Source organism: Prionailurus bengalensis, chromosome D3 (genome assembly GCF_016509475.1).
Source record: "Prionailurus bengalensis isolate Pbe53 chromosome D3, Fcat_Pben_1.1_paternal_pri, whole genome shotgun sequence".
Classification (NCBI taxonomy): Eukaryota; Metazoa; Chordata; class Mammalia; order Carnivora; family Felidae; genus Prionailurus; species Prionailurus bengalensis.
In genome coordinates, this window is record NC_057356.1 from 76,413,353 (window position 1) to 76,426,543 (window position 13,191).

General features: G+C 49.9%; 1 protein-coding gene across 1 annotated transcript in view; it reads right to left on the reverse strand.

The window, feature by feature from the left end:
• ATP8B1 (ATPase phospholipid transporting 8B1) overlaps positions 1-10,811 on the reverse strand; it is a 127,235-nt gene extending 116,424 nt beyond the window's left edge. The window contains exon 1 of the mRNA XM_043558962.1: positions 10,254-10,811. The gene's annotated coding sequence lies outside the window, so the exon portion shown is untranslated. The remainder of the gene's footprint in view (positions 1-10,253) is intronic.
• Between the last annotated feature and the right edge of the window lie 2,380 nt (positions 10,812-13,191).

Here is a 13,191-nt window from a genome sequence, read left to right on the forward strand (position 1 = left end):
AAAAGGTTCTAAAATGGAGTAGGGTGATGGTCGCACAATTCTGTAAACTCCTAAAAGCCACTGGATTGGACACTTTGAAAGGATAAACAGTATGGCACGTGAATTAGAGCTCCATAAAGCGGTTTCAAAAAAGAGAACATAGGGGCGCCTGGGTGGCGCGGTCGGTTGAGCGTCCGACTTCAGCCAGGTCACGATCTCGAGGTCCGTGAGTTCGAGCCCCGCGTCGGGCTCTGGGCTGATGGCTCAGAGCCTGGAGCCTGCTTCCGATTCTGTGTCTCCCTCTCTCTCTGCCCCTCCCCCGTTCATGTTCTGTCTCTCTCTGTCCCAAAAATAAATTAAAAAAAAAAAAAAGAGAGAGAACATATGTGGATGGAGATGGAGGTGGCCTGCCTGCACCCGAGGGCTGGGAAAAGCTTGCCTTCCCAAGTAGGCAATGCCCGGCAAGGAGGCGGCATCCGGGGCAGCAGCCCTGGAGGGGCAGCCGGCTTTCTCCGGCACCGAAGGCCTCCTTGCCCCACAAACCCCGTGGATTACGGACCATCTTCCTTCCAGTGCAGTAAAGGCCTCTGCTTTATGCAAATCATTTTCTTTTTCTAACACCGGCCCTCTCCCCCACCCCCGTTCCAAAAGCAGGAAGACAGGCCCTGGAGATAAACAAAGGTAAAGTTCTCTGGACCAAAACTTGACACAAATATGCACATTTCTGAAGAGCCTCTTCACAACTTTCTCAGCTCACCCAGGTCCAAGCCTCCATCATGGCTCATCTGGGTCAGCCTCCCACCTGGTCTTCCTGCCTAGGACCACCACCACCAGAATGACCCTTTTAAAATGCAACCAGACCACAGATGACGCTACTCCAGTGGGGAACATCCTGCACCGACTGCCCCCCGCATCCTGCACACAAAGTCAAACCCAAGGTCCTTATACACCTAGGAAGCCCTTCGTGGTGGGGCTCCCCTACCCGCTCATCTTCTCCCAGCCCCCTCCATGCTCACAGGGTTGAGAAAGAGCCAACCACCTGTTCGTTGACTTCATCAGAAGAATCGGGAGCCGAGCACCTGCTCATGAGGGCCTCTGCACGGAGCCTTCAGTCCCCTCTGCCTAGGCCACTCTGCTCCCAGGGCTTCATGGTTCCCCTTCTCTCTGCTGAGAGAGAGAACATTGAGGGAGACATTCTCTCTCAAATGTCACCTTCTCCACGCTACAAATACAACCTGTTCCCTTGACCCTCTCCCCCCCTCCCCTGTTCGGCTTTCTCTTTTTATCCCCCCTTTTACTTATTCCAGACATACCGTATCATTTACCCCTTTGCTACCTTTATTATCTACGGTCTCCCCCCTCCTCTAGAACGTGAGCTCCGTGAGAGCAGGGCTCTTCATCTACTTGGTTCACTGACAGATGTCAAGTGCCCAGCACACAGGATGTGCTTAACACCCGTTGGGTGGCCGGCAGCACGGATCAAGGAGGCCTCTGTTTCAGACCGTAGGGCTAAGGAGGAGGGTCCAGTCTGTGGAATGACTGGGGAGATAGGAAGTTCCCTAGGAGACACCCAGAGGGTATTTGTTTGACCCTGGAACTCGGGAAGGGAGACCAAGAGCTAATCAAGATGCAGCTTTAAAAAGAGTGTCGGGGGGCGCCTGGGTGGCTCAGTCGGTTAAGCGTCCGACTTCAGCTCAGGTCACGATCTCGCGGTCCGTGAGTTCGAGCCCCGCGTCAGGCTCTGTGCTGACAGCGCAGAGCCTGGAGCCTGTTTCCGATTCTGTGTCTCCCTCTCTCTCTGCCCCTCCCCCGTTCATGCTCTGTCTCTGTCTCAAAAATAAATAAAACGTTAAAAAGAGTGTCGGTCCAAGTGATCTCAAAGAGCCAGGATGCCATTTATTCACTCCCCACACAGTCTGAGGTTCTCCAAATGACCTTTGACAACTGTCACCATGTTTCTCCAAGCTAAAGACTGATAAAAAAGAATTCTAAGCCATCTTCCATGAAGTGGAACTAGACGAAGTATCAAACCTCTGAGGGATCAGCCATGGCAGCCCCAATCTCCCTTTAGTGGTTGTGATAGGATAGGAAGATGGAATACACCCAAGGATGTGGCATTTGGGCTTAGTTTGAAGATTTTTTAACTCTGCTTGTAAAAAAAACCTCTGCTTTTAAAATATGCAAATGCTTATTTTGGCTAATTTTTAGGGCCCAGTATGAACATAAACTCACGAGAGTCCGTTGTTCTTTAGAAAATAGAGGTGAGGATATCTTTAACCTAGGGGCACCTGGGTGGCTCAGTCAGGTGAACATCTGACTCTAGATTTTGGCGCAGGTCATGATCTCAGGACTCGGGAACTCGAGTCCTGCATCGGGCTCCTCGCTGACGGTGTGGAGCCTTGCTTGGGATTCTCTCTCTGTCCCTCTTTCTGCCTCTCCCTCCCTCACTCTCTCTAATAAATAAACTTAAAAAAAAAAAGATATCTTTAACCTAATAGACTGACCTCTAATCATTTGAGAAAGCCTTCTGGTTTTTATCCCGCTACGTGTATAAGCAACATGAGAATGGAGCAACTCCATTCTACAGTCTCTAATTGACCTTTGGCCTTGAAGCTTCTATTGAAAACCATGGATTCTATCCCAAGGTAGAAATCAATCTCTCAGGGATTCAATTTTTCAAGCATGTAAATATCACATTCTAACCCTCCTTCCACCAAAAAATACATTTATTTTAATCCAAGTCAATTCTGAAGGAAAGTTAAGGATTTTTTCTGTCTACTACACAATGTCCTCCCCGGAAGACATCTGTGCTCTGCAGAAGTCTCCAGATTGTGAAGCCGGGTCTCCTGGGCACAGGGCAGAGTGTCAGCCACATCACGGACCAGCTTGGTAAGGGCAGCTGCAGGTGAAAAGGAGAAATGTGTCATGCCCTTCACATGCCCTCCACGCCTCCAGCCTCCAGCAGTCCCACGTGCTCTCATCGACAGGCTGTTGAAGAGAAAGGTGATTTGGGAGAAATCATGCCTGCCCATCTTAAGCCACTTTCTTTTTTTCTTTTTTCTTTTTTTAATGTATGTTTCTTTTTTGAGAGAGACAGAGGGTGAGTGGGGATGGGGCAAAGACAGAGGGAGATACAAAATCCAAAGCAGGCTCCAGGCTCTGAGCCATCACAACAGAGCCTGATGAGGGGCTCAAACTTAGAAACTATGAGATCATGACCCGAGCGGAAGTCAGACACTTAACCGACTGAGCCGCCCAGGCACCCCTTAAGCCACTTACTATGAAAGATAAATCTCACAAAACCAAACAAGATCTCAAAAACTCCTATGAACAGACAGACAGCCACTTGCCCATATTCACAGTGACATTATTCACAATAGGACAAGATGCAAATGAAAAGATGCAATGAAAAGGAAGTAGAAGGAAATTCTGACATCTGCTACCACACGGATGAACCATGAGGATATTATGCTGTGTGAAATAAGCCAGTAAGAAAAGGACAAATATTGCATGGTTGCATTTACATGAGGAACTTGGCCAAATTCATGGAGACAAATAGGTAGAGAGATTATTGGGGGCTGTGGGGAGGAAGAAATGGGGATATATACTATTTAACAGGTATAATATTTCAAAACGGGATGATGGAAAAATTCTGGAGATGGACAGTTGTGATAGTAGCCTGACAGCACAAATGTGCTTAATGCCACTGAGTTCACTTTTAAAACTGGTAAATTTTATGAATATGTTGCCACAGTTAAAGCAAAACGCCCATGAAGTAAACTTCTGCACGAAGGTGAGATCGTGCAGTTCTGGTGCACAGAACAGAATACAGATTTCACATAATCCTTACAATCTCTTCTGTCTGATGAACCCCACACAGTCACTTTGCTTGTGTCATAAGCCTCCAGAATTTCTGATATAGCATTTGCTAGTGCTTGGCTTAGAAGCCCACAAATTTATTCCCAATATGGCAGTAAGGCCAACATTTTCCGGCATGAAACGTACAAAATCTGACCCATCATCTCACGAACGTGAACATTTAAACCATCAAGACAAATGGTTGTCTATTTTCTTTTCTTTTTAATGTTTATTTAGTTTTGAAGGAGAGAGACAGAGAGTGAGGAGAGACACAGAGAGAGAGGGAGACACAGAATCCGAAGCAGGCTCCAGGCTCTGAGCTGTCAGCAGAGAGCCCGACGCAGGGCTCGAACTCACGGACCGTGAGATCATGACCTGAGCCGAAGTCAGACACACCGACTGAGCCACCCAGGCACCCCGGTTATCTATTTTCTTATAGAGAACATTCAATGTTTCTTTTGGATCCAGAGATCATATACGCACATCTCGGAGAATAGTCTCCGTACTCTCTTGCATCCCAAGAAGACAGAGTAAGAACCTGTGTACAAGTCACATCACACTTCATAAAATAAAAAAATGCATCCAATGCATGGGAGATTCCTTAACAGCAAGAATGGACAGTTGGAGGCTATGTAGGAACAATATTTGGTGCCTGAGGAGCTCCAAGGAAGATATTCCAGCTCAACTTGAGAAAAGGTGAGCAAACTGATTTCAAACACTGCCTGTTCTAAATCAAACAAACCTCAAGTCTGGTGGAACAAAAGCCACTCAGCAAAGAGACAAAGCCATCAACGAAGGCCCTGTAAATAAAGACCAAAGCTACTAGCCAAAGGTCAGGCTACACACGTACTCAATGCAGAAGCGACAGGATTCTCAGTCACACTAAGGGGAGGTGGCCATTGACACTGAAAGGCTGTCCCAGGACAAGGGTGACCTCAGCCGCCCAAGGAGTCAGTGCCCTTTCCCAGACGGAGAGCCAGCTTCCAGGCCCCGCTCTGCAAATTCACTAGCTTGGAGACCAATCACGGACACAGAGCTTTCATGCAGGAAGTGAGCTGGGCCATCCTCCAGGGTCTTAGGCAACCGTCCCTCCTTGCAAGGAGGGGCAGTGTCCAGAGCAGAGAGAAAGAAAACACCAGGTCTGCTTTCTTACCAAGGAAGGAAAGAAAAACTAAAACTCCCAACTCGGGCCGTCTGCAACCTAACGGGCTTCAGTGAAGCCAGGAGGTAATCCCCAGGACAGCGCCAGGAGAAGATAGGCATTTTTACAATGAAGGAATGCACGGGACTGTCCCAAGGGTCTCTGTTATTAGTGACGCTTACTAGACAACCCAAATGAGAACCATTTGTGGAGAGCACTGATCCTTTAAGGAAGAGTCAGGCTTCGGCTCGTGAGTGTTGAGTGCTGAACAGGGAAAAGTAATTCATTTTTTATTTATTTATATTGGGGGAAATCTAGAGGCCAAGGGAGAGAGGAAAGAGATAGGAAGTGGGGGGTAAAGTCGACACAGAAGTGCTCTGACGTCCCAAGGGCCTCCGCTGTGCAGAAGGAACACCCAGCAACTCGCGGCTGTGACTGCGCAGGCACATCCCCGGGTCACAGAGGACCCTCAAACACCACACTGTCTGTCCCTGGACACCTGTGGTCCGGAACTCAAGCCCTGCATGGGGAGGTTTAGAATCTCTCCCCTACCTTAGGGAACGCTTTCTCACCAGTGCCCAGTGCAAACGAGGACCTATGTTTGCTAAATAAATACAAACACGCAGAGTGAGTCCTGCTCCCTACACCGTCTAAGAGAAAGGCCATTGCTGGATGAACAATAAATATTTACTGAGCTGTATCAATGACAACAGGAATATTAACGACTACTTTTCACCGAGGGCTGGGCCAAGCTAAAGTTCGCTCAATTCTCTCATTTGGAACTCATCACACAACCCTGTGAGGTACTGTTATTATTATTCCATTTTCCAGATTAAAAAACCTGTAAGCTAAAAGGATTAAGTAACTTGCCCTAGGTTACACAGCTAAGAAAGCAGTAAGGCCTGGATTCCAAGGTAGGTCAAAGGACTCCAAAGCATGTGTCACCAACCTCTATTTTACTGCTGCCTCTGGGCTCCGTACTCCCCAGGAACCAGTTATCAAACATACTTCCCATGGGGCATGTTTTGGAAACAATTTATTAAAAAAAAATTTTTTTTTAATATGTATTTTTCAGAGAGAGAGAGAGAGAGAGATGGAGCGCGAGCAAGGAACGGAGAGAGAGAGAGAGAGAAAGAGAAGGAGACACAGAATCCAAAGCAGGCTCCAGGCTCTGAGCTGTCAGCACAGAGCCTGACGTGGGGCTTGAAACCATGAACCGCAAGACCATGACCTGAGCTGAAGTTGTATGCTTAACTGACTGAACCACCCAGGTGTCCCTGGAAACAACTTATTTAAAAGTATGATACATTTCAAAGTATTAGGAAAAGTACTAATGTATTCCTAGCTGATCAGATGATAATTCCTCTGTTTTCTACGAATAAGTACAAGAAACAAGACTGTTTTATATACCCATGCTTTCTAGACTCTTCCTCCATCCTGCCAGGTGTTCAATAACCCAGGACCTTAAAAGATCTTAGACTGGGAGTTCTCTTTAACCAGGCACAGGGATGGGGATTCAGGAGTAACTCGGTTAACAAAATAAAGGATAAACCACCTTCTTTTTGTGTTATTAAAACTCTATGGCAGCAAATTAATTTTTACTGATCTCAATAAGTAACAAAGCACTTACAGATGTTATGAATCAATTAATCTAATTGATGATGCTAACAAATACCTGAAAACTCACAACCCGGGTGGGGGGGGGGTCTCCTCTCCCGCCCCCCCACCACACACACACACACACACACACACACACACACACACACACCCCAAGAAACTTCCCAGGAGACAAATCGAGGAGCAAATATAGAAACAGATCTAAAATTCAGTGCTTAAGAGACTTTAAAAGCAGTTTTCTTTAGACACATGTGACACGAAGGGACCCCACAAAACTTGTTCTGGTAACTAGAAAGCAAGTTCCTCTGCATTCATAAGAGCACAGACTTCCTTTACAATGATGAAACTAAAGAGCAAAGGTAAGTAGGAGATTCAAATCTCTCTCGAGTTATAAGGATCACCTGGATTTCACGAATGTCGTTTATGAAAAACTAAAAAGGAATTCAAACTAGCAAGGCAATATTAAAAACACACTAAACATTGGGGCGCCTGGGTGGCTCAGTCGGTTAAGCGTCCGACTTCAGCTCAGGTCATGATCTCACAGTCTGTGAGTTCGAGCTCTGCATCAGGCTCTGTGCTGACAGCTCAGAGCCTGGAGCCTGTTTCGGATTCTGTGTCTCCCTCTCTCTCTGACCCTCCCCCGTTCATGCTCTGTCTCTCTCTGTCTCAAAAATAAATGAATAAATGTTAAAAAATAAATAAATAAAAAATAAAAACACACTAAACATCTGGGCATTATACTATTTTTAAAATATCAGTTTAATGAAGAAAATAAAACAACATAAGAACACCTACTGTGTATGAGGGACAGTCACCTGTTCTGCCATTTAATCCTCTCAACAACCAAAGGAAGTTGATAACATCTTTTTTTTTTTTTAAATAAATCGAGGTTCAGAAAATTCAGGAATTCATCTAAAGTTAGACAATTGAAAAAGTAAGTACATATTGGGTAACTGGGTGGTGCAGTCAGTTAAGCATCCAACTCTAGATCTCAGCTCAGGTCACGATCTCACGGTTCTTGAGCCCTATGTCCAGGTCTGGGCTCTGCAGTGATAGTGAGGAACCTACTTGGGTTTCCCTCTCTCCCTCTCTCTCTCTCTCCCTCTCTCTCTGCCCCTCCCCCAGCTCCTATGTGCATTTGCTCTCTCAAAACAAACTTAAAAAAAAATAAATATAACAAAAATAAATTCTAAAAATCAAATACAATTTAAAATAAGTAAAATAACTGAAACTTGTGGGAATCTAAATCCACTACTCCTTGCTTTAGAAGGAAGAAAAAGAAAGAAGAAAGGAAGGCAGGCAGACAGGGGGGAAAGAAACCTATAGCCAGATCTGGTCAATGCCATGAATGCTAACGTCTCAGAGACTGAAATCCAAATGAAACATGGGACCAGTACTAAGCCTGCCTTATCGCACAGACTTCTTTTTGTTAAGCCATTTGCTTTACCAAATTATTATTTTAAAGCCTCAACTTAAAAACTGAAAATTAGGGGCTCCTGGGTGGCCCAGTTGGTTAAGTGACTGACTCTTGATTTCGGCTCAGGTCACAATTTCATGGTTTGTGGGTTTAAGCCCTGCATCAGGCTCTGTGCTGATAGCATGGGACCTACTTGGGATTGTCTCTGTCTCTCTCTTCCCCCCCCCAACCCCCCCCCCCCCCCGCCATCTCTCAAAATAAATAAATAAACTTTAAAAAACTAAATAAATAGGGGGATGCCTGGGCGGCTCAGAGCCTGAAGCCTGCTTCAGGTTCTGTGTGTGTGTCTCTCTCTCTCAAAAATAAATACCTATTAAAAAATGTTTTAACTAAATAAAAACAAAACAAAACAAAAATCTCCTAGCTCTGTCACAGTCAAGAACAAGGGCACATCGGCATGCATTTTCCTTAAAATAAAAACCAGAAGGAAAGTTTGAAGGTAGCCAGAGCTGCCCTGGCTCAGATGGCATTTGTGTTCACCAGCATTAAGCCACATGAGTCTCGTTTGGCCCTCGGTAACAGACACAGAGAATCACCAAGAATCACCAAAGCGCAGCCACCAGGACATAACGAATGAAGAAAATGGTTAAGCGTTCTTACCTAAAATGAGCACAAGGACGTAATGAAAGTCATTAAGAAAATTCAGAGAGTAATTGCAGGCAGACTCCCCCACCCCCAAGAAAGTAATCGGCTAATAAACATTGAATATCTTTTGCGTAACCATTTGTAATAGGCTCAGCTGAGGCCTTCACCAATAGGCCCAGGATTAATGAATGGCATTTTAGATGAAACACAAAAGTACCCGTGAGACAATGAGAATTAGAACTTTTACTGCACAGTCTGTGTTTCCTCTTTTTCATATGCGCTTGCATGTACTATCGCTGGAGATTTTATCACACATGTTTCATAGTTTTTGTTCCTAAAAGCAGTCGGCCTTCCTCCATAACCTACTGTGCGCGCGGTGATCTTCAAGCACTTGGCCGGTGTTGTCTCATTTAATTCTCAAGGAGCAGAGACAGAAATCTGCAGACAATGCAACCAGGAAGATGGGAGAGAATCTTTTCTCAGGCCGACAGGGCGGGCAGTTTCCGGGAGGGGAACTCGGCGGCGTCCGGAGCTACCCAAGAAGGACTTGGAGCCCGCCGGGGGCACCGCGGGCAGGCCGACGGAGTCAGATGGGGTTGAGCGGGACTCACCGGGAGGAAATGGGGCCCACCCGCCCCTTACTTTTGGTGTCAACTCCCCTCCCCCGTTCCGCATCCCCCACAGCCGTCGCCAATACGAGTTCGGAGCCGCGTTCCAGGACCAGGCGCGCACAACCCCCTCGGAGAAGTCGGGCTGACAACGGAAGGGTTTTCTTTCGCTTGGGGAGGTGTGAGGACGTGGGGGGGGAGGGTGGTTACAGCACTTGCCACTCTCTGCCACCCTCCCCGCCCCGCCCCAACGCGTTGCCCCTCTGCACGCACACCAGCGAAGCCGCAGCGCCGGGTATCACACCGGGGAGGGAAGGAGATGGCCTGGGGCCCCGCCGCGGGAGCTGGCGGATACGACCCTACGGTCACCGGGGAAAACGTCCCTCTTCCGCATCATCTCCCAACCGGAGTTAAAGCTCGCGGTAGATGTCAGGAGGGCGCCTGGTCCTGCAGCCGCCGCGGCGGAGGCGGTCTCGCCCTCCATCCCTCCCCGCAGGTGCGCCAGGGTACCCGAGGTCCTAAGGTCTTTTTCAGACTCGTTGGCATCGGCTCCCAAAGGGGGCCCCCGCAGAACCCGGCCAGGGAGACTTCCAGAGGGGCGGCAGACACTGCAGGGAAGCCAGCGGCACTCCCCAAGGACCCGCAAGTCCTGCCAGGCTCGCCCCTCAAAGCTTAACCCCGGACATGTGCGTGGCAAACCCAAACGATCCAAACGCCACCTGCGAGTTTCCTCGCCTCCCAGCAGGTGAAACCCGCACGGACGTCTCCACAGCGCTGCCTCCCCATCCCCGAGGCCGAGAAGGCTCCCGCGACCCCCGCCTAAGTCCCACCGGTGCGGGCTCCGGAGCCCGAGGGCGCGGACAGCTGCTGCCACCGCATCCCCGATCCTGGGAGTCCGCCCGCTCCGGGGCGGCCAGGGGACCTGTGGGACACTGCGGGGCCGGTTGGGTGGGGAAAGTTGGGGGCCCGGCGCCGCGCCCCTCCTTACCTGGCGCTCGCCGGCCCCTGCTGGGACATCCGTCGGGTGCGCGCCCCTCCGCGCGCTCGCTGCGCACCTGGCCGTTGTCGCCGCCACCGCCCGGCCCCAGCCCTGGCCGCCGCGCTAGCGCTTCATGGCGCACGGGGCTGGCCCGGGGCCCCGGGAAGCGTGTCCAGTTGGCGGCGGCTCCTCCGGCTCTCGCCTCTCGCCAATGGCTCCCCGCCTTCCCCCGCCCCGCGTCCGAGCGCCTGTCCTCGGCGGCCGCCCTTTTCCCTCCGCTCCCCGGGACCGGCCAAACTGGTTTCTCCGCTCCGGGGTGGTGCCTCCAGTCTCTCACTGGCAGCCGCGGCTGGGGCTGGGGGCGGGCCCGGCCGTCTGCCCTCCCTTTGTCCCTCCCGGGGGCGGAGAGGGGCTGGACGGCGAGCCCCAGGGCGGGCACACGCGGCCCAGGTCCAGCCCCGCGCCCTCCGTGCGCCCTGGCGGCAGGTGGGCACCCAGGCGGTGCCCCGAGCTCGTCCCCTGCCTCGCCCGACCTGCCACTTGGCAGCTGCGATCGCTGTCGGCTCCTTTGGCGCTCCCGCCTCCCGGGGGGCCGCGCTAGCCACCCCGCCCCACCAGCTTCGCGTCACTTTCCCGCCGCCCTCGGCTGGCCTGGCCGCCGCCCGGGGTCGGTGACCTCCCCAGCCCGGAAAGCTGGCCGGGCCGCGGCTCGCCTGGGACCTGCCCCCCCTCGGTAAGGGGAGCTATACCCTCTCGACGCCGCCAAGTCACGTTCCAGGACTGGTCACCGATCGCGCGTCGCGGTTCGCTGCGCAGAGGGTGGGGAAGGGGCCGGCGCCAAAAGACTTGGAGAAACTTACCTGTAGTCGCAGCAAGCAGGCTTTGTGCGGAGACCTAGCTCCTCTGCCTTTAGGGGTTTGGGGTCAAAGGCAGCCAAGGTGCAGCAGGTGAATGGCACGGAGTAGCTGTAAAATTTGGCTCGCGTGCGTGGTTGCTAGCTGGGGTCTGGGCTAGCATTCATGCCTCCTTGACAGTATATATATCACACTCCACATCGGAAACTCCACTCCGCGGGATTTTACTGCTCACCCACTAGCAAGAGTCACTAAGGAGAATGGAGGAAAGTCAAAGATGAATGAAAAGGTTTGCTTAACATGTAGTAGGGGAGATAGAACTCCTAAGTGAATATCTAGTTACCTGCAGATCAGAGAGGTTCAGGTCATAAGCCTGAGCGTGAATTCAGACACTCAACTAGGGGCTTAAGGAGGCTCCCAGTTGGGTGTCTTCTCTGAGGAGGCCATGCTTAAGATGGGCCTCGGAGGTCCACACTTTTAGGGATCAGACTTACACGGAGAAGACATTCAAAGAGTAGTCCTCTCATTTTGATCTCCAGGTGCATGAGTCAACTGATATTGTTAAACCATAAACTACCCTGTATTTCTTTTTCATTAGTCACACTTGATGTAAAAAAAAATCTCTACACCTAATGTGAAGCTCCAACTCAGAACCCCCAGACCAAGGGTCTCTCCCTCTACCAGGTGAGCCAGCCCAGTGCCCCCACACACTTGACTTTTGCCTGGGTCGGCTGGTCAGTCATTCACTCTCTCTCTGGGCCTCAGTTTTCTCATCTATAAGTGAGACCGGACCAGATTATCTCAAATGGTTCCTTCCAGTTTCTGAGCTCAACACCAGAGCAAAGGTACAGAAGCCAGAAAACACAGGCGTGCCTGGATGGCTCAATTAAACATCTGACTTTAGCTCAGGTCATGCTCTCACGGTTTGTGAACTGGAGCCCCACATCCAGCTCTCTGCTGTCAGTGCAGAGCCTGCTTTGGATCGTCTGTCTCCCTCTCTCTCTCTTTCGCAAAAACAAATAAACATTAAAAAAAAGAAGGGGTGCCTGGGTGGCTCAGTCAGTTGAGCGTCTGGCTTCGCCTCAGGACATGATCTCACGGTTGGTGAGTTCGAGCCCCACGTAGGGCCCTGTGCCGACAGCTCAGAGCCTGGAGCCTGCTGTGGATTCTGTGTCTCTCTCTCTCTGCCCCTCCCCTGCTCGTGCTCTTCCCTGTCTCTCAAAAGTAAATAAACATTTAAAAAGAAATTAAAAAAAAATAAATAAAAATAAAAAATAAAAAGAAGAAGAAGAAGAAGCTAGAAAACATAGGGCCCAGTTAGTTACGATGGGGAAGACCAGTTGGCTGACAGTGTGGTGGTAATACATAAGGCTGGAGAAGGAATCGGGGCCTAGAAGCCTTTGAAGGCAGGTTAAGGAGTTTCGGCTTCCTTTTGCCAGCACCTGCAAAGCATTGAAAGTTGGTGATTACAGCTGTGACATCCAGGTTGTGTTTTAGGGAAAGCGATGGGACTAGCTTGGAAGAAGACTCAAATGGGTCAAATGGGGCACCACTTAGGAAGCTAGTAAAGCAACAAAAGGCGGGCCTGAAGGAGTTGCCAGCGGAAGGAAAAAAGGAGGAACTCTCAGGGACGGCAGCAGGAGAAGTGACAGGGCACAGAGTGGCCAGAATCTGCAACTGAGTGGCAGACAGAGGCACGAAGGTGAGCCAAGTTCTCCAGACCAGCGGCTGGCATTAGCAGGGGCAACAGAGTCAGGAGGAGGGCTCTGCCCTACTAGGAGAAATGCCAATAAACCCAAGAATCAGGACATGACTTCAGATTAAAGGAAGGATCCTTCCTTCTTGCAGGTCTACAAGAAGGTGCTCAATCTAAGAAAACACCGCACAGAAGAGAGACTACCCTAAGACACATCCAATCCACCCCTGCTCTCAGATCAGATAAATAACACTGCTATGGCTGCATTTAATATTCCTGTGTAGACACTGAAGATTTGAAGCTAGTTTGTTTCTCAGTGGAGTGGAGAGTGAAGAGAGGTGTGGATAAAGGAGCACGATGGGGAATGTTTCAAAGATTCGTTCATTTAACAACTTCA